The sequence below is a fragment of the Meles meles genome, chromosome 7 (genome assembly GCF_922984935.1).
Source record: "Meles meles chromosome 7, mMelMel3.1 paternal haplotype, whole genome shotgun sequence".
In the NCBI taxonomy this organism is placed as follows: Eukaryota; Metazoa; Chordata; class Mammalia; order Carnivora; family Mustelidae; genus Meles; species Meles meles.
The window spans coordinates 59,118,103-59,139,734 of NC_060072.1; the positions used below are offsets into that span (position 1 = coordinate 59,118,103).

The window sequence follows — 21,632 nt, forward strand, 5'->3', positions numbered from 1 at the left end:
TTGTCCTGGTTTCCAGGTCTATATTGCAAATTATTTTTGCCCCAGAATTTTGAAGCCATTGATCTGTCTTCAGTGTTGCTGCTGAGATGTTAGGTGCCATTCTGTTTCTCAGTGACCTGTTTTTTTTTTTCTTTCTGCAGTTCTGAAGTTTGGGAATCTTCACTTTTCTCCCCCTGATTTTTCTGAAATCTCATGAATATACTACTATAGCTGTTTTTTAAAAATTCAATATATTAGAAACTCAAGAGGTCTTTTCAAATTTGAAAATCACTGTCCTTAAATTCTAAGAAGTTTTCTTGAATTATTTCTTTGAGCATTTCTTCACGACACTTTCTAAAACTCTGCCTTTCTAAAGAATTCTACTGTTCTATTCTGAGGACTGAGTCTCTAATCTTATTGCCTTTTCACATTTGTTTGTCATTTCCTGGTATTTCTGTTCTACTTTCTGAGTGGTTTCCTTAACTTTATCTCCAAAAATTCATTTCCAATTTTTCAAATCTTCTATCAATTTTCAATTTCCAAGAGCACATTTTTATGCCTTTCTTAAAAAATAATACTTGTTCTTACTTCCAGATTACAGTATATTCTTTGATCGTCCTGAAAATATTGAAGATAATATTCTCCTTTTTCCTTTGTGTCTATTGTTCCCAATTTCTATGTTTTCTCCAGGCTTGTTTTGGTCTCCAAATTTCTTTAAATGTCTAGCGATCATTGGTTACCACTCACACTGAAGATGAAACACTAAAAGGCCAATTAGAAAGTCTGTGTAGGTGAGTGGGGCTTGCCAAAAGGTAGGCTTCACTGTGGAACAGTCTCCTTGGGCTATTCCACTGGGAGACCACCAACCCTTGGTATCCACATGTCTTTTGCACAGAAGCATCAGATTCTTCAAAGAAGCATCTTCCAACTGAATATCTGGAGAATATAAAACTGACTGCCAAATTTTTAGAGATGAATAGGAGAATGTGCACTGGGGGCATCTCACTATTTAGTGTTTCATTTAATTTCCTGTCCTCCTTCTGTACCTTGGTATCCCCCACTTAAGAGTTCTCTAGCTCACATTCTCCAGAGAATTGACTTCCAGTATTGCTTGAGTGTGGGGAGGCATCTGAGGTCTAAGTTCACTTTAAACACACTTACTACTGTTTCCATGTCACTCTCATTGTCAAGCCTTTCTAAGATTCTGAAAGTGTCTCTCCCTAGCAGCTCAGGTTCCAGCTTCTTAGTACTTGTAGGTCAGTTACCATCACCCATGGGCTTTCCAGAGTCACTTTATCTCACTGGGTTTCTACAGGTTTTGAATCCCCTTGCTGTCACTGTTTTTGGAAGGAGTGGAATAAATCTGTGTTTGATCTGTCTTTTCCTGTAACATATTTTCAGTGTCAAAACACTGGCAAATATGTATTAATGAAAACCTTAGGAGAAAAATTCAAGTCACCTCCACTATGAACTTGAGAGGTTAAGATGGACTATGAAATATGAGCACAAGTTTATACTAAAAACAAAAAGACTAGGAGAGCCAGAGGGAAAGCAACACAAAAATGAAGAAATTTTACCTAACATAAAGTCAGCTGATATTTTGGTAGTGTATGTTTAACTACCTGTTGTTATATGTAACAACAAATGCTATTTTCAAATCCCAGGAAAGAAACAACAATTATAGTGTTTAAAAGTAAGGCAATATCCCCAACTAAATCAGGGATTATTGTTAATTTAAAAAATGCCTTAATTGTTTTTCTAGAAACTAAGTCATACCTTTAAATGCACAATAGTTAGATGACTCAGTGAAACTTAGATAAATAATCGGTGACTTAAATTATTCAGATTTTTCTTCCAAAGAGAAGTCCTATTTATTTATTTTTTAAAGATTTAGTTATCTATGAGAAAGAGAGAGTGTGTGGGAGAAGGAGCAGAGGGAGAGAATCTCAAGCAGACTCCTTGCTGACCACAAAGCCAGACATGGGGCTCAAGCCCATGACCCTGAGTTTATGACCTGAGACAAAATCAAGAGCAAGAGCCAGATGCCCAACCAACTGAGCCACCCAGGCACCCCAAGAAGCCTTATTTAGTGAATATAGGTGGGAATGAATTCTTTGTCAGTTCCCCAAAAGAGAAATCAGAGATATCTGTGCATTAGTTTTAAAATCAAGTTGCCCATAAATGTAGTGTGAAACTCTTTTATTAGGAGGTTAGATATTTACATAGTCATAAAAATTAAAGAAGAGGGCCCCTGGGTGGCTCAGTAGGTTAAGCCTTTGCCTTCTGTTCAGGTCATGATCTCAAGGTCCTGGGATCGAACCCCATGTCGGACTCTCTGCTCAGTGGGGAGCCTGCTTCCCCCACTCTCTCTGCCTGCCTCTCTGCTTACTTGTGATCTCTGTCAAATAAATAAATAAAATCTTTAAAAAATAATAATAAAATATAAATAAATAAATAAATAAATAAAAATTAAAGAAGAAAAAACTTTAAGTCCAATGGGAAAAAAATTATAAATGACACTACTAAATTTCATACTTAAAGGCAGTAAATATAAGCTTTGGCTATGGATAATACTAACCTTGAAAAATGTCTACTATATTCTAAAAACAGAAGCACTCAAAAATAGGAGCACAGTTCTTCATAAGCCTCAAATTACCCATGAACTGGGATAAATCTAGACATATTTCTGTTTGCTACTGTAAAAAAAAAAAAGATAATTTATTAAGCATTTTAGTGTGTGAGTTACTGTGCAAGCACTTAATATACATTATCTTACGTAATTCTTATCTACCTTATGAGGTTGTAAGGGCTTACTGATATCAGACAGGCCAAGACTCCTCACCAAGAGGGTTCCTGGCTTTGTGGGAAGAAGAATTCAAGAGGAAGTATTTTAGAGAAAAAGGTCAAAGATTTATTAAGTTCAGAAGAATGGAGCTACCTCACAAAAGAGCGGTCTCTCCACCCACATAAGAAAGAGGACCTCCACTTCACTTCTAATGAAGGATTTTATTAGGTTTTCGTTTTTTTATTTTTTTTAAATTAGCTAGCCTACAGGGAGGGGCTTACTCTAACTTTGGGTTTAGCACTTATGTTAGGTGGTTAGTTATTCCACTGTCTTTTTTTTTAAAAATAATTTATTTATTTATTTGACAGAGAGAGATCACAAGTAGATAGACAGGCAGGCAGAGAGAGAGAGAGAGAGGGAAGCAGGCTCCCCGCTGAGAGTCCGATGCGGGACTCGATCCCAGGACCCCGAGATCATGACCTGAGCCGAAGGCAGCAGCTTAACCCATTGAGCCACCCAGGCGCCTAGTTATTCCACTGTCTTAGGATTATGGAATTACCCACAGTGAGCATTTTTAAGAATGTCCACCTTTTGTAGCTTTTATTCCTGGAGGGAATGGGCTCTCATAGTTTTCCATGAGTTGAATCTTGTAATTCTGTTTACGATACTTACTTTTAGGTTAAGGGTCAGCCTAAAACCAAAATGGCTTTACTTTGGTCAGCTTGTCTCTTTAGTCTCCCTTCCCTCCTGCCTCATCATTATCCGGTGTTAATGAGGAATCTGGGACTTACAAAAGTTATAAGTAAAGATAACTTGGCCATGACATCCACGTACCATGGCTAAGGTTTACCAAGTCATGCTTTTAACTATCGCATACTTCCCTTTAACTATTGTTAAATCCAGTATTTTAAAATTGGTCAGGGATATGTCAACACTGATTAATTAAAAGCCAAAATGACCTTTGTAAATTCAAATAAGATCCATTCAATAGTAATCGTCACCAGCCAATACCGGTACTAATTTATCAATCATTCACTCATTCAACAAACATTTACTTTGTAACCATTATGTGTCCATCAGTGATCTTGATGAGCACTATTAAATAAAACTTCCTGTGATGCTGAACATATGTGACATCGTCACTATCCAATACAGTAGCTGAGCACAAGTATTGAATACTTGAAGTGTGGCTAGTACCATTGAAAAACTGTAATTTTTAACTTATTAAGTTTAAATTAGCTTAGGGGTACCAAGGTGGCTCAGTTGGTTAAGCACCCAACTCGATCTCATCTCAGGTCTTGATTTCAGGGTCGTGAGTTCTCACCCCATGTTGGGCTCCACACTGGGCATGGAATTGTTGGGGTTTTTTTTAAATTAAACTTAAATTAATTTATATTTAAATATAAATAGCCACATTTGGCCAATGGCTATCATACTAGACAGGAGAGCTCTAGATACTGAGTGCCCAGTTGGCAGACATGGTTCCCACTTTCATGGAGCTCACAGTCTAGTGAGAAAGCCAACATGAATGATTATAAATATTACAGTTCCTGTTAATGGCTTGGAAGAAAAAGAATAGAAAGGGTGTATTTATAACGATATAAAGTCAGACTCAGTTACATCTAGCAATGAACGTCTAAAAACTGTAGGATTAAGAGATTCGTGCTGAAAATGTTATTTCAGGGTTTCCTCATTTAAAATCCAGGAGAGGGGCACCTGGGTGGCTCAGTGGGTTAAAGCCTCTGCCTTTGGCTCAGGTCATGATCCCAGGGTCCTGGGATCGAGCCCCGCATCAGGCTCTCTGCTCAGTGGCGAGCCTGCTTCCCTTTCTCTCTGCCTGCCTCTCTGCCTACTTGTGATCTCTGTCTGTAAAATAAATAAATAAAATTTTTTAAATAAATAAATAAAGTCCAGGATAATTAGTGAACCACTGAAACAAAGAGCTGATCCTTTTTTTGAAAGTGCCTTCAATGTTTTAAGACTGATGCACAGAAACAGTGTTCTGTGAGTAAAGAAATCTATGTACAAATAATTCTCAGTAAAGATAATTTCTTTTTATCCTATTAACAACCTGAATTTAAACAAAATAAACTGAAAGAAAGTAGGAAAGAGAAATCAAAAAATAAAACAGTAAAACCTATAAAATGCCAACTTTAGATACTCCAAGTTTGAGAATCTGAATTTGAGGGAGCAGGAAGTGAGAGAAAAACAAGTGAAGTACTATTCCACTTGGAAAGAAATGGAACTTTTTTATGGCAACAAGTTCTTTTTTGGGCCAGTGTCAATAAGAAAGAAAGAATGAATGAAAGAAAGAAAGAAAGAAAGAAAAGTTTTTCTGGAAATTACATTCCTAGATTTGAGCACCTGGAAATGTAATAGAGCAAACAGAACTCTATTAAATTAATAAGATAAAAAGAGGTGCTTGGATCAGCAGAGGAAGGGAAAATCACCAAATACCTTCATGTTCCTGGATCATATTGTATGGATTTTTGTTTGGGAAGTTAAGATAGATTTGTTTGGGTAAGTAGGCTATTTCAAGTCAAAGGGAAGAGGAAATTTGAAGAGGGTATTAGCACAAGCACTAGTAATGCCACATTTGGGGCGCCTGGGTGGCTCAGTGGGTTAAAGCCTCTGCCTTCGGCTCAGGTCATGATCTCAGGGTCCTGGGATCGAGCCCCGCATCGGGCTCTCTGCTCCGCGGGGAGCCTGCTTCCTCCTCTCTCTCTGCCTGCCTCTCTGCCTAGTTGTGATTTCTCTCTGTCAAATAAATAAAATATTAAAAAAAAAAAGTAATGCCACATTTGCATTTTCTTCCTTTCCCATCTTTCCCATCTCTAAGCTACTAGAATAGTCTATAGACTGAGATAAGTAAAACTGGGGGAGAAGCATGACCTGATTTAGTTGAAATGTGTTGTTCATAAGAAGAACAAGTTTAGCAATTCTAAATAATTCCCCAATTAATTCCAGCTCTGTATAAAATAAACTAGGTGTAATTTAGCTGGCATAATTGCTGTCTACCATTTTAAACCAACTGTTTTATAAAATCAATGCACTAAGAGAACTGAACTACCACTATAAGTGCTAACAGCAATGGGAGGAGGAGAAGCAGGAGCTGCCATTTGGATAGCACTATATGCCAGGCACAGTTCAAAGTGTTTTAAATATATTTGTCACAACCACCTCATGAGGTAAAGACCATTACTATCCTCACTTTACAGATGAACTAAGCTAGGGACTGACTTTAATCAAATTCCCAATGTCAGTCCCTAGCTTAAGAGGCAACCCACGGAATGGGAGAAGATATTTTCAAACGACAATACAGACAAAAGGCTGATATCCAGGATCTATAAAGAACTTCTCAAACTCAACACACACAAAACAGATAATCATGTCAAAAAATGGGCAGAAGATATGAACAGACGCTTCTCCAATACAAATGGCTATCAGACACATGAAAAAATGTTCATCATCACTAGCCATCAGGGAGATTCAAATTAAAACTACATTGAGATACCACCTGACACCAGTTAGAATGGCCAAAATTAGCAAGACAGGAAACAACGTGTGTTGGAGAGGATGTGGAGAATGGGGAACCCTCCTACACTGTCGGTGGGAATGCAAGTTGGTGCAACCATTTTGGAGAACAGTGTGGAGATTCCTCAAGAAATTAAAAACAGAGCTTCCCTATGACCCTGCAATTGCACTGCTGGGTATTTACCCCAAAGATACAGATGCTGTGAAAAGAAGGGCCATCTGTACCCCAATGTTTATAGCAGCAATGGCCACAGTCGCCAAACTGTGGAAAGAACCAAGATGCCCTTCAACGGACGAATGGATAAGGAAGATGTGGTCCATATACAGTTTGGAGTACTATGCCTCCATCAGAAAGGATGAATACCCAACTTTTGTAGCAACATGGACGGGACTGGAAGAGATTATGCTCAGTGAAATAAGTCGAGCAGAGAGAGTCAAGTATCATATGGTTTCACTTATTTGTGGAGCATAACAAATAACATGGAGGACATAGAGAGATGGAGAGAAGAAGGGAGTTGAGGGAAATTGGAAGGGGAGATGAACCAGGAGAGACTATGGACTCTGAAAAACAATCTGAGGGTTTTGAAGGGGTGGGGGTTGGGAGGTTGAGTGAGCCTGGTGGTATTATGGAGGGCACATATGGCATGGAGTGTGGTGTGGTGTGGTGTGGTGTGGTGCATAAACAATGAATTCTATTACGCTGAAAAGAAATTAATTAAAAAAAAAATTCCCAATGTCAAAGCTAATAGGGAGTAGATAGGGAATAAAATCTAACCACTTTACCACACAGAAGAAAGCAATGCTCAGAGAGTTGGTTTTTGCCCAAAATCACATGATCACATAGCATCTGAACAGAACTAAAAGAATTTTTTGTGTTGCTATAAATTTATTATAATAAGAGTACATACATTTGTAGAGAAAAGAACTAACAGTGTAACTTTACTTACAAAGAAGAAAGAAAAGGAATGGCTTTGAATGCTTATGAAGTAAAGGCAAGACAAAATCAGGAATGCAACCTAGAGTTTCAAATGATTACAAAATTCCAAAAGGTCATGGCATCACCTTGACTTTTGATCAGCAAAATCCCTGCCTATAAAAGAATATTTTTCTATGGGAACACATTTCCAATTGTGTAATAGCAATCAATAAAACTAGAATTGACTTTTATATTCAACTTTAGGATAGCATATGTTTTTACAAACATGGTAACATATGAATTATTATAATAGAAATAAAGCAATAAGGTAATAAAAGGGCTCTATGAAAATATAGAAATAATCCATTTTATCTCTATTAAGCAGAAGTATATACAGTGGGTGATTTTCCTCCAACTTCTTTGGAAAATATATTTTCTCAGAAATTTCAACAAATCAACTTAAAAACATTTGCTGATTTTCCTAACATAATTTTACATATTTTTACTGAATTTGATGAGGAAAGGAGTTAAGTTTTCCTTAAGCTACTAAACTAAGTGTAAGCATAGCTTAAACTCAGCAAACTCATTTCAATATATTACACTGTAAGAGAATACATGATTATTTCTGATAAAACTTTTTTTTATATTTGGTACTATTTCTTAAAGTAGTTTTCAAACTCCATATATTTGCATCATGTAAGCAGTAAAAATCTATTAATAAGAGGACTGCCAGGATATTAAGTGATTTTTTTTTTTTTTTTTTTTTTTAGTGGGGCAGGGGGTAGAGGGTCAGAGGGAGGTAGAGAATCTTAAGCAGGTTCCACGTCTAGCACAGAGCCCAATGCTGGGCTTGGCCTGATTTTACAGCCTCACAACCCTGAGCCAAAATCAAGAGCTGGACGCTTAACTGACAGCCACCCAGGTGCCCCTTAAGTGATCATTAGATGAGCTAAACTGGAATCATTTCAGAAGCTTCTGTGATAAAATTTGAATCAATGTAATATTATTGCCTCCTAAAACTTAAATTTATTATTATTTTTTTTAATGATTTTATTTACTTATTTGACAGAGAGAGATCACAAGTAGACAGAGAGGCAGGCAGAGAGAGAGAGAGAGAGGGAAGCAGGCTCCCGCTGAGCAGAGAGCCCGATGCGGGGCTCAATCCCAGGACCCTGAGATCATGACCTGAGCCGAAGACAGTGGCTTAACCCACTGAGCCATCCAGGCGCCCCTTAAATTTATTATTTTTATTCAATGGTTCCCCACTGCTCTCCAGAAAGCATCCAATTCAATTAGCTAGCATAGTACTCTTTTCTGATCTGGATTTTTATACATTTAAAGCTTCCTTTTGGGGCACCTGGGTGGCTCAGTGGGTTAAGCTTCTGCCTTCAGCTTGGGTCATGATCCCAGAGTCCTGGAATCAAGGCCCACATCGGGCTCTCTGTTCAGCAAGGAGCCTGTTTCCTCCTCTCTCTCTCTCTCTCTCTGCCTGCCTCTCTGCCTACTTGTGATCTCTGTCTGTCAAATAAATAAATAAAGTCTTTAAAAATAAATGAATAAATAAAGCTTCCTTTCCACCATTTCTGCCTTCCTGCCACCCTGTTCCACCCCAGACCACTTCTCCACCCTGAACCCTCCCCATACTTGCAGAGGCAGACTATACATCATTTTGAAGATTCTTGCCATCAAGTAACATCTTCTATCTGGAATATTCTCTCACCCAAAAATCTCCCTGCCACCTTCATCTGGCCAGCTCCTAGTCAAATTTCAGATCTAGAGAGGTCCTCCCTGATGTCTGTAAAGTAGGATGGAGAGATGCCTCTTTCATGTGTTCCCATTATATTTGAGACTAACATGAAGATGCACTTAGCATACTACAGTAACTTCCTACTTTTGTTGTTTGTATACAGGACTGGAAGTTTCTTGAGGGCAGGGGCTAAATAATTTTATTGAACACAAAGTGTGAAGCAGAGTTTCTAATACATAGTAAGTTCTCAGTAAAAATGTATCCAATGAATGAAAAACATTATGCCAACAATTATTTTTTTACTTGGCCAAATTAAGATGTTTATCTCAAATCTTATTAAGAAAAAACAGAGTGAAACTGTGTTCTAAAAGCAAGAAAAACTGACAGGAACTATTTTAGTTAGTCAAGAGTTAAAAACAGACAATATTTAGCACCAACAGCCTCTAACAGAAGCCACTCAAGGAAAACAGCAAGCATGGTCCACTACTATGCAAATACCTCTAAGTTACCTTGTCCACACCGTAAAATAGACATCTCCCTCCTCTTGCCTTTCCATCTTGACTTCACTTACCGCCAGCCACCTTCCTTATTTTTCCCAAATGGAAAGGAAAAAAAAATCCTCATCTAACCATATCCTCTCACCTTTGCAATTCTGCCCCTTGTCTGATGGTATCAGTCCTACTGGAATCTAACCACTTTCTGCGAGTGTGAGGAAATTCTGTTCCTAGACTTGCCACTGGGACATCCTAGATGCCAACCTGATTTAGGTTTATTGTGAGATTAGAAAACACTGAACACCAAAGTTAATACTATTCCTTGCTTTGTCAATACTATGCTTAACTCTGGGCCCTTGGACATGTTAAACTCATGGGATGTTCATTAGTACTGATTAAGCTGGAAATTAGGGTATTTCCAGGAGTTCTCTGCAGCTCTAAAGTCTAGTGCATTCAGTCACAGAGACTAGCACACCGGCTCAGTGTACTTCTTGTCAACTAAATTCACCTCTAAGAATCACCTGACAAAACAGAAATGGAAGAAAGTATCGTATCTTCTCATGGTGTTGGGGAGAGCTGAGGGGGAGTTCACATCGTAACTTTGAGGACTTGATATACGTTACCCTCACAACCTCTAAAGCCTGCCTACACTGCCTACAAAGAAAGCATGTGGTATATATAGATATAGGTATATCTATATGTCTGTAGATAAATTGATATATTTTTTTACAGTTTAGCTGGTAAGAAGCCCATAGCAGCACTGAGTAGCACATTCCTCCAACTTCAGTTAGCTAGGAAGAATAAGATGAATGTCCCTGTTCTCCCAAGAACCGAAGCTGCTCTATTCTGGGATACTAAAAAGGAAATGTTTCTAGGAAACAAGTGTTTGAATTTTATGAGATATGATATGCTTACAAGAGTAGAACTTAATCTTAACTGACACTGTTGTCACCTCGGGGAAGGCTAGTTTTGCCAAGAGCCATGTGGCTGCTTCCCTGCCATGAAAGAAATAGGATGAAGCTAAGTGGCCCTACTCCAGAAGCAGCTGTAGGTGCCAAGACAGAAAATCAAAGAATCTACCTGATCTAGGCCCAGACGCTTAAGAAAGAAGAAGTGAAAAATGACGGACTAATAATCTACTGAGGTAAGTGGGCAAAGGACAGGTGATCCACAGCATGGATTTGGCTGCCCTTGCCAAGCTTACAAAGCCTCAAATGGCAATGCTTGACTCAGAAAACAAAGCACTTCTGCTCCCCTGCACCCTCGGAGGGCATGAGCAAGCTTGCGCATAAGGCAATTCCCCAGCATCCAAAGACCACGTTCCAATTCCTAAAAAATAATAATAGTATTTCTGCCAAGAAAAAAAATGGTTTTGGGGCGCTATTTCAGAGCTACTGGAAACAATCAAAACTTACTCCAATGTTTGTGCTGTGGTACCATGGGACAGTGAAAAGAGCATACCACGAAGATAGAAGAAACGAAAAAGCACACGTGGGTCACCTAAGATTTATTACCTATGGCTACATCTCTTAGTTCTTTATTTTCCTGAAGAAATGTATATTGGAGGGAAATAGAAATGGAGAGGTTTTCTTAAACACGTACTTTTGAAAATGAGATTCACTGAAGTAAAAACCAATTCCAATCAAATACAACTCAAGAGAAATACAAGATCCTCAGAGCAAAAACATGTTACCAAATACATACTCACTCTCTCTCTCTCTCTCTCTCTCTCACACACACACACACACACACACACACAGAAATTTTCTTTGCTTACCATTCCAGGCCCAACACATTCTGTCCTAAATAATTTCTCCAGTCCTCCATATTCTCTAGCACTCCCACCTATAAACCTTCACTTCGTCACACTCTCTTCTGAGTGTATCTTGCACGGATTCACCTTCAGGCCTCTGCTCTTACCTTAAATGGTCTTCCTGCCACTTCATACCCCCCTTCTAGCAACTGCTCAATTCCACTCTGAGTACCTACGTTTTTGTCTTCCCAGACCAGACATTAACAGTATCTAGTCCTTTGACAACTATTTATCATGTTTAGTATTTTTTAATGTAGTTACGAAGAAGAACTCTATTTGTTCCTTTGTATCTCTGACACAGTTCTGGGGTGTGGTAAATTAGTACAATCTTCTGCAAAGTAAATGCTGTACTAAAGTCAAATGTGTGCTAAAAGAACAGACCTGGAATTGTAGTGATCAAAGACATTTACACATTTACACATGACTACCTGATACAAATGAGTCTTGAGGTAAAACTGATGCAAAATAAAAACTAGTTTAGAAGCATGGGAACAACTGAACTTTTTAAAAAAACATTATTTAACAGAATTTCAATAATTACAATTATGTAAGAGTGGAAATACCAATAAAAGTACTAGTGTTGGTGTGGTCATGTATCAATGATTTTAACACATGATCTAAAAAGCAGAACTTTTGGTAAAAGTAAGCCTATTTATATCAAGGAGGCTTAGAACTGACTCAGAGGAAAAAGTATTATCCTCTGACTCATCAAGACCACTTCCTGAAACACCCAATGTTTTTCTTGGAAGGAAGTCTATACAAGCGCCATTTCATTCAAACACTGATTAGACAAAATTGAAGTCTAACACAAAATGGACAAAAAGACATGTATTTTCCAAAGCCAACCAAGTTTCAAAGTAGACCATTCCATAAACATATATTATCTGGTCATAAAAGGGAAGCTTTTAAACACAGTCAAAAAGGGATAATCCCAGGTATATTACAATGAATAAATCACTGACTACGTATACATATCCCTCTTTATACCATAATCTCTTAATGATAAAGAAACAACCTTATGATTTTAATCCACAAAATTAACTAATGTCTTTGGCTTCAAAACAATCATTTTTTTTTCAAGGTAATTCTTTTCCCTCTCTGAATCAACTCTGTGGCCAATATTTAATAATAATTTACAAAAAGAATAAATGATACTTATTAAAGGCTTATATGTGCCAAACACTGTTATAGGTTCTTAGCATGCATTAATTCAACTGATAATCACAACCCCTCTAAGAAGTAGGTACAATTATTATCTCAGTTTTACAGATGAGGAAACTGAGACACAGAACAATGAAGTACTTTGCCCCATGACACCTAGTACATAGGAAAGCCTCAAATAGGCTTTAGACCAACTCAAGAGCCCAAATTCTTTCTCTGCTGTCTGTGCGTGTGACCACACGTCTTCCATTAGAATGCTTGGTAAGCATTCTAGCATACACACACACAACACACACATATAAGTAAACATATACATACCTGTATAAACAGCTCATTTACATAATTTGTGCCAAAATTTCCTATGTCCTTTCACTGGTTTTTAATGCCTAACGTAACTATTACATCGATGATACAGTCTTTTACCTAGAAGAATAATTACCTAGATAAGCTTTGAAACACTGCACTGTCCAGATACATTTATGTCCCTCTCACTTGTTTTTTATTTCTAAAACATTGGAAACATCTCACAGAGTTACAAAAACACCAAAATGATACTGTCCTGGACACAGCCCTTGGGGAAGAAAAATACACATAACATTTCCTATTTCAAAATAACAAGCAATTAAACTGAATCTTGCTGTTTGTTTCCTCTTGAGTAATCTAGACTGGAAAGAGTTCAAATATCTGATTCTCGCAGTATTTTGCTTTCAGTAGAAAGACCATCTTTTAAGATGCCAATTCAGCTAGTATGTATTCACTCATATCTATACCTGGTTCACAGAACATAGTTTAAATACCAAATGGCTGCATATTTCTAGTTCTAAACAGTTGAAAAAAAGTTCCTAGTTAGCTAATGAGGCAGAATAAGCACTTTGAAAAAAGCTCCTCCACACTGCCCTTCAGATTATTAAGGAGCAGTATAAGAAGGGCCAATTTATCCCAGAGTGTGAAGTCCTTACAGCAGCAGCCTATGGAAATACAATATTCCCAGGGTCAACACCACTCTATGAAGATAGAGGTGCTATTGGCAGCTGGCCTGCCCAGGGTGATTTTAGGGCCAAGATAGGGTCATCCTGCTTTATTAAAGTGAATCATTTACCCAAGTGACACAGTAAATGAAATTCTACCACTGGAAATTAATTTCTTAGTTTGAATTAAGTGTTTTTACCCCCAAAGAACTACTTTTAAACTTCAAGCACTACTAGAAGTAAAAATATATTGTACTATTGAGACATAAGTATGAATTACCAGATACTTTCTACTAGGATAGGAGGAATTTAAAGTAATATGAGAGTAGCTATGAAGTCAGTGTGTCCATTAATGTAAGAAATCTGTACAGAAATGGAGCAGTAGTAACCGAGTAGTTACCGAGAGAACATCCTATATAGCCAGCAAAGCCATCTAAGAAAGTTATCTAGGTTTTTTTTGTTGTTGTTGTTGTTTTTTGCCTACACCTACCAGGTGGTGGACTTCACAGCAAGGACATATAAACAACATGGTTGCTCTCTCCTAGGAGCATTCAGTTTAGCAAAGACGTAATTACAATGCAACTTAGTAAACGTTATGGTCAGGGTATGAACAATGTGCTATGGAAGCATCCACATAGGGTAGACTGTTGGTAGGTTTCATATAAGAGGTAACAGTAGAACCAGGTAAAAGACACAGTGTGTCAATCAGTAGGTATAAGGGGGGCAGTGAGAGAGCATTCTAGGCATATGCAAAGAGTAGTACATGGAAGGACATGAGTTTCAGGGCATAGTGAGATACTCAGTGTGGCCGCAATCTAGCATATATAAAAAGATAATGTGGTTGAGAAAAACTTGATGCTAGAATATGAGTGGTCTTATAGAACATGTACAGAAATTTGGGTTTAATTTTTATGCAAACAGTAAACCAACAGTGGGATTAACAGTCATATTGCCAATTTTTAATAAAATAATTATGAGGGCATACTGGAAGCAGACTAAATAAGGTATCAAAGTTAATTAATTTTAAGAAAATTGTATTGGTTACTTTCATTCCTATGGGAAGTATCCCAATTGTATTTTGCTCTACATATTCTTTGGAAAAACTAAGACTCACCTATGTCATAATTTCTGAGTTCTCCAAAGAGAAACAGGAGGATAGTTTAACTAAAATGTGTCTACCAATAACTTACAAGGACACAGCCCACATTTTCTAGAGTTACAGGTTACATAAGGAATCCATTGAAGCGATATTCATCCTATTTTCGAAAAGTTCATTTTAAAAATCCAGAAAGTAAGAGAATTGAAGGTAGTTTTTTGTTTGTCAGTGAAAAAACATTCCTTTAATGATGCAGTTGCTGTGGAGAACTATGGCAGAGTTCCTCAAAAACTTAAACACAGAATTACCATATATATTCCCATAGTTCCACTCCTGGGTATATACCCAAAAGAACTGAAAGCAGGGACCTAAACAGATACCTAGACTCCATTTTCACAGCAGCATTATTCACAATAGAAAAAGCTGGAAGCAATCCAAGTGTCCACTGACAGGTAAATAGATAAGCAAAATGCATATACACACAATGGAATATTACTCGGCCTTCAAAAGGAAGGAAATTCAGACGCATGCAACAACATGGATGGATCTTAAAGCCATTATGCTAAGTCAAACAGGCCAATCACAAAATGACAAATACTGTATGATTCTACTTATATGAAGACCTAGAGTAGTCTAACTCCTAAGAATAGAAAGTAGAACAGTGGTTGCCAGAAGCTGATGGGGAGGGAAGAATGGGCAGTTACTACTGAATGGATTCAGTTTCAGCTCATGAAATGTACACTTAAAGACAATGAAAATGGTAAATTTTATATCATGTATATTTTACCATGATAATAAAAAAAATAACTGAGGCATGAATGGACTACTAAATGTCTGCAAGCCCATCAAGTATGACCACCTGGTCCAATGTGAAAGCTGTCAATGACGAGTATTGGATGCATAAAGAATTTCTGTAACAAATACACACGTTAAAAAATTAAAATTAAAACCATCCCTACAGTCTTATATTTGTGTCTATGTACCTACCCATATGTACAAATGTGTGTGTATATATTTTTTAATTTGAAATAAACTAGATCATATACTCCACTTTAGTAAAGATCAAGACACAAAATCCCTAATTTATAAAAACAGTGAATTAGGGGGGAAACCAAGAGCCCTGATCAAGATTTTACCAATTCTTGATTTTAGGTTCATCTCTAACATTATTTGGCAGTCTCTCTTGCAAATACCATTTCTCACTGATCCTTCATTTTCTCACCAGTCAAATGGAGTATCTATGTTTTATCCTACACACAATCTCACAGTATCCAGAGGGGATAAAATAAGACAATGTATACATACAATTACTTTTAAAATTTAAAATAATTTGGAATAGATATGTTCCTTACAAAAGGATCATTTGACTTATGAAACAGGTTAAAGAAATCTTTAAAATTTCTCTGCATTTTTCACTTTTTTATTGAGCTTTTAAAATCTGAAGAGCAAAGAAACTTTGAGGAAAACATGCATTGAACAAAATAAAATACATCAGTATTCCTAAGGGTGTAAATATATACAAATATCTAACTCACTAATTTCAATACTCAAGAAAGAATCTGTTTAAAATAAACACCTAAGAGGGGGAACCTGGGTGGCTCAGTCGGTTAAGTGTCTGCCTTCAGTTCAGGTCATGATCTCAGGGTCCTAGGACTGAGCCCTGCATCAGGGTCCCTGCTCAGTGGAGAATCTGTTGCTCCCTCAGCCCCTACCCTTGATTGCACATACACACACACACTCTCTCTCTCTCTCAAATAAATAAAATCTTAAAATAAATAAGTACATAAATAAAATAAAATAAACACCTAAGAGTTTTTCACATGCCAGGACCACCAACCCCCCCTACAAACACACCCTTGGAAAACCATATATTACTGCAGGGGGGCAAGGAGAAGGTTTTTGTTTTGTTTTGTTTTTTCTCAATGACAGAAACAAAACTTAGAGCCCTTGGTAAATACTTACCTCATCTGCTGGCCAGTATTACTCTTTTTATAAGGAAATAGATTTATGACATCCAGTAAGGAATTCCTCAAACTTCACAGGAAATCTCCAACAATGTGACACCATTAGATGGAAGTCCTCTGAAGTGTAAGCTTAAGTAAAGCATATACAAGTATCACTATTAAATTCTTGTATAATCAATTCTATGTATGTTGTTTTTACCACTTAGACTACTTTGTTTTTTTAACTCAAAGACCATAATTCATGAAAAACCCTGAAATGTTTTCTTTCTTTGTTGTCCAATTCTCATTTACCTTCCCACCTAAAGTTATTCTCTCTTCCCTTGACTGTTGCAAGCCTCTATTTCACTTCCATTGTAGAGTCAATACTTTGTAAAAATAGTCCTTCCATAGCTGCTATAACTTTATTTCACAGACTTGGCAAATATGCAATCCTCTCCTCATTCTTTTTATTTCATAAATTCCTCAATGTGCTCAAACCGATAAGTGAAATTATCTAAAAGTCCAAATATGAGTTTGAAGAAATACTCTCCACAAATAGTAAGTATTTGAGTACTTAACTTCTTAATTTAAACCTAAAAGCCTGAGGCTCATGTGCTATTTGGGCACCAGTGACCACTCATGAACCAGGGATTGTATGTTCTAGGACAAAACACCCTTCCCTTCAGGTGGTTATTTTTTTAAAAAGTGGCTATGTTCATTCCACCTCAGATTCATTCCTGGCATTGTAATAACACAAATTCACTTTCCTTCTCAGGATCACATCCAGCTTGAACAGTCCATGTTCTTTTTTCCTGCCTTTTCTGTGCAGACTGTCTCTAGATCAAAGCTCCAGTCAGATATTTTGCAGTGGTTACCAAGGTTTGGGACACCTCAGCTGCAAGTGACCTAGGGTAATTTGAATTACCAACAATCTGAGTAGTTTAATGTAATTAGGTAGGCTTCAGAGAGGGTAGCAGCCTTCATCTGGGCAATCCCTGTACTCACAATTATACCATGAATTTCCCAGTGAAGTTTCCATTCATTCTTTGTCCGTTCAATAAATCTTGCCAAGGGTTTTCTATGTGCCAGAGATACTATATGCATGAGGCTGGATATACAAGGATGAACAAAGCAGATACAATTCTCGTCCTCAGAGTTCTTAGGGGATACAATGACCTTCTTTGATATTTCTTTGAATATCCCAAGCTCTTACCATCCTCAAGGCCTATCATTATCTGTCTGGAATAATTATCCTCTTTGTCTTTGCCTAACTCCTATATTTCAGCTTAAATGACCCCTCCTGGGAAGTCTTGTCCTGACCTTGCAATCTATACTATTAGATCCCTCATTATATGATTTCACAGAACCTTGAAATCTTCTTCTTCTTAAGCCTTTATAATTAACATATGGGCTAATATTTGTCTAACATGGGCTTTTCAAAAAGAAATTGTTGCCTGGTGCACTTTCTACAGAAGCAGAATAAACTCTCCTATTTTTTACTTTCTATTCAAAACATTTTAAGTCTCCTCTTTCTTTTAGGTGAATATTATTTTTAGTTTTTAACAAGAGTCCTGAATTTTTTCTTTATACTTTATCTTTGTAACTCCACAGTTTATCCAAACATCTTCCTTCATATGAAAATTTTGTAATTATAATTCTCCAACCAATTCTAATTTTGTATGCAAAATTTAAATGTTTTGTTTATATTTTTAGATACTAACTTAAGTTACTACAAATGTCTACATATGATATGTGTTTAGATATTTTCAAGCCAGAATTCTGAATGATATATACACAACTTTTACCATTTTCTTATCTGGGAGACCCAGACAAATATATATATGAATCTCACTATTTATTAACTGTGAAACTTTTGATTACTTAAGCCTCTATGAGCCTCATTTCTTCATTTTAAAGCAGTTGTAATATCTTTCAAGGGTATGAGAAATAAATATAAAGTATACAAACCCCTAGCAAAATATATAAAGTAAATATCAATTCCTTCCCACATGTGGAAGGAAAGAAAAGCACAAGTTGAAAAATGTAGCCCTCTATGAAATATAATACCAGTTTTCATGACCAAATCTGATTTCCTCAGAGAACAAGTCTAACTTTTTTTTGGACAGTATTTCAGGTCAGGTGTTGACAAAATTTCTGTAAAGGGTCAAGTGGTAAATATTTGAGGTTTGTGGGTCCCATATGGTCTCTGCTGATATTCTTCATTTTTGTTTTTGTTTTTAATAACCTACTAAAAATGTAAAAATCATTCTTGGCTTGTAGAAAGAAAACAGCCCACTGGCCAGAATTTGCTAATCCCTTGCTCTAAATACATAAATACTCATCAGTTCCACCCTTATTTATCCTATTACCTGGTATGATATTTAGCTTTTAATCAACACTCAACTGAAAAACTACTCTCTCTACTATTGATCAACATTTCTGTTTAACAAATATCAATTAAACACTTACTTAGTTGTTTTTATGTAAAGCCCTATGAGGTGACTGGCCATCTAAACAAAAAGTGATTCAGGACATGCAATAAAAGAAGTACAAATAAAGCCTCTCCTCCCACCCCCTCCAGAATAAAGCCTTTGGAATTCCTCCTCTAGTGTCACCTCTCTCTTCCCTCTTGTTTTATTTTTTTTTCTGAGCATACTACTAATCAGGATTTACAGTATAACCCGTTTATGCTCATGACCTCAGATTTCTCATACTATAACCCTGTACTGTAATTGGTGCTAGTTTTAGCTCCTTTATGAGAATCTGATTGGGCTTCCTGTACCAGAGTCAGAGGTCTCTGTATCACAGAGTTAGAGGTCTCTGTACCACAGTTAGAGATCTCTGTACCACAGAGCTAGAGGTCTCTGTACCACAGTTAGAGGTCTCTGTACCAGAGTCAGAGGTCTCTGTATCACAGAGTTAGAGGTCTCTGTACCACAGAGTTAGAGAGCTCTGTACCACAGAGCTAGAGGTCTCTGTACCACAGAGTTAGAGATCTCTGTACCACAGAGCTAGAGGTCTCTGTACCACAGAGTTAGAGGTCTCTGTACCACAGTTAGAGATCTCTGTACCACAGAGCTAGAGGTCTCTGTACCACAGAGTTAGAGGTCTCTGTACCACAGTTAGAGGTTCCCTCCTTGCAATTCTGACATAATGTTATAAACTCACCCCCTTTTATTCCAGTTTCCAACACAATCATTTCTCCTATTCAGCTCAGTTCACCTTGCTGTTAATTATCAAAATTTTCTCCTTTTTATGTATAAGTTCCAGAAAAAAAACCCTGAATTAGTTATTGGAATTAATTTCTGTTATTGTTCTGCCTCTGACAATCTGTGCATTTTTTAGCCTGGGTACATTTGTTTCTTCATTTATTACAGGGGTTGAAATAGCCTGGGATGCCAATCAGACACAGTTAAGTGTCGAGGAAATAACACTTGTAGAAGTTATTAATTTATCATCTATAAAGCACTCTGAAAGACCACTAAAACGTAAGTCTCAGAAGTCAGACCTGCTTGTAGAACTGGCTCTGTCATATTTATTTATGAGTTATCGACCTTGGGCAAGATAATTAACCCTTTTAAGTTTCATTTTCCTCATCTGTAAAATACAGTAATAACATACTTTATAGGGTTTTATGAGGATTACATGGCATAATCCATGTCAAGTACTTATCATAGTGCCCAGCACACAGTAAAGACTCAAAAAATGTTAAACATAATTATTATTATTTAAAGTAAAGATATATTTTCACCCAGAACCCACAGGCGTTTTATGTTTACTTCTTAGTCTCTACATGCTTCTGAAGCTATCCAGTTATTTCCACCAGTAAATTTATGTCCATTTTTTTTTTTAAGTCCTTTGGCATTTTGCTCTGTTGTGCTGTGTTTCTCCTTACAGGGACAATTTAGTGTCTTCCACAATCAAAAAAGAGGGAAGAGGAAGAGTGGAAATGACGAGAGACAGAGAGAGCCATCAGTTCACATTCTGTATGTTAATAATTAGTAAAGCCAGTTCTCTTTTAATGAACATACATATTCCTAAAGATTATGGTGCTATACAAAAATCACATCATTAAAAATCACAGGGCTTATGGACAAAATGGGGTTACAAGCACAACACTCAAAAACTCTTATCAGTACACTTCATAAAAAAGAAAAGAACCTAATAAATATCACAACACAGTTTTACATGTGTTAAGTAGTTAGACAATCAGTAAAAACTACAATAAACATGGCATCTGACCTTGAAAAAGATCTGAAGTTTGCCTGTGGAATTGGCTGTCCAAGGGTTAAAGCTTGTTAGTTATTGTGAAAGGGTAGATAAAGGGTTATCTGAAAGTGGAGGAAAAATTATAAAACAAGATAGAGGTCTTTGTGGCTCACAATGTGAAATGAAGTTAGGTGGCTGGAGGATGTCTGAGGTCTGTGCATACGCATTTTATGTATTCCTATGAGGTTCAGTCCAACCAGGGAGCACTCTCTGTCACCTCCTCTTTCTCAAATAAAATCACATATAACAAACGTGTAATTTACATTATCCTCAAATTGTTCCCCAGTACCCAGAACGTAGGAAGAAACTCCCATTTTCAAAACAAGCATTAAAGTTGAACTGACTGTATGCATTCCCAAACTACAAACTCGTGACAGATGTTCTCTGACTCAGAACTGTAGTCATGGTCTACAAGGTCAGTGTTACTCTTCAGTTTCCTATCAACCCAAAGTCTTTATCTACAAAAGATTGTTTTTTCAATGTTTTATCAGTAGTGAGCCATTAAACATGATCTAAATTTTTTCTTAACTGCATCTTTGAGGTTTATCAGCTTTTGCTCCGGGGACAGCTCAGATTCAGACAGCCTTGCCATAATTGTTTAGTCCCCTAACTGCTCTCCCTGTTCCCCACATGTCCATACCAACAGAGCAATAAAATGTCTGGTGGTCAATAACTCACTGTCATGTCATTCCACTTATTCAGTCACCAAATATTTACGAGCATTACTGGATACAAGGAAAAATAGGAGAAATGTGACGAAACCAGCTACACCCATCTTAGTAACAGAGTAAGAGCCTTTACTCAGTGGAACATTTAAAGTCAGGCAGTGTTATACAGGAGTTGTAAAATATTATAACATGTGTTGGGGCACCTGGGTGACACAGCTGGTTAAACGTCCAACACTTGGTTTCTGCTCATGTCACGATT

General features: G+C 37.1%; 1 protein-coding gene across 10 annotated transcripts in view; it reads right to left on the reverse strand.

Annotated features, from left to right (window-relative positions):
• EPS8 (epidermal growth factor receptor pathway substrate 8) overlaps window positions 1-21,632 on the reverse strand; it is a 187,222-nt gene that overhangs the window by 75,385 nt on the left and 90,205 nt on the right. For 4 of the 10 annotated variants that reach the window (XM_046011274.1, XM_046011272.1, XM_046011271.1 and 1 more), the window contains one exon: window positions 16,456-16,586. The exons of the other annotated variants lie outside the window; for them this stretch is intronic. The gene's annotated coding sequence lies outside the window, so the exon portion shown is untranslated. The remainder of the gene's footprint in view (window positions 1-16,455; window positions 16,587-21,632) is intronic. 10 annotated transcript variants of the gene reach the window in all.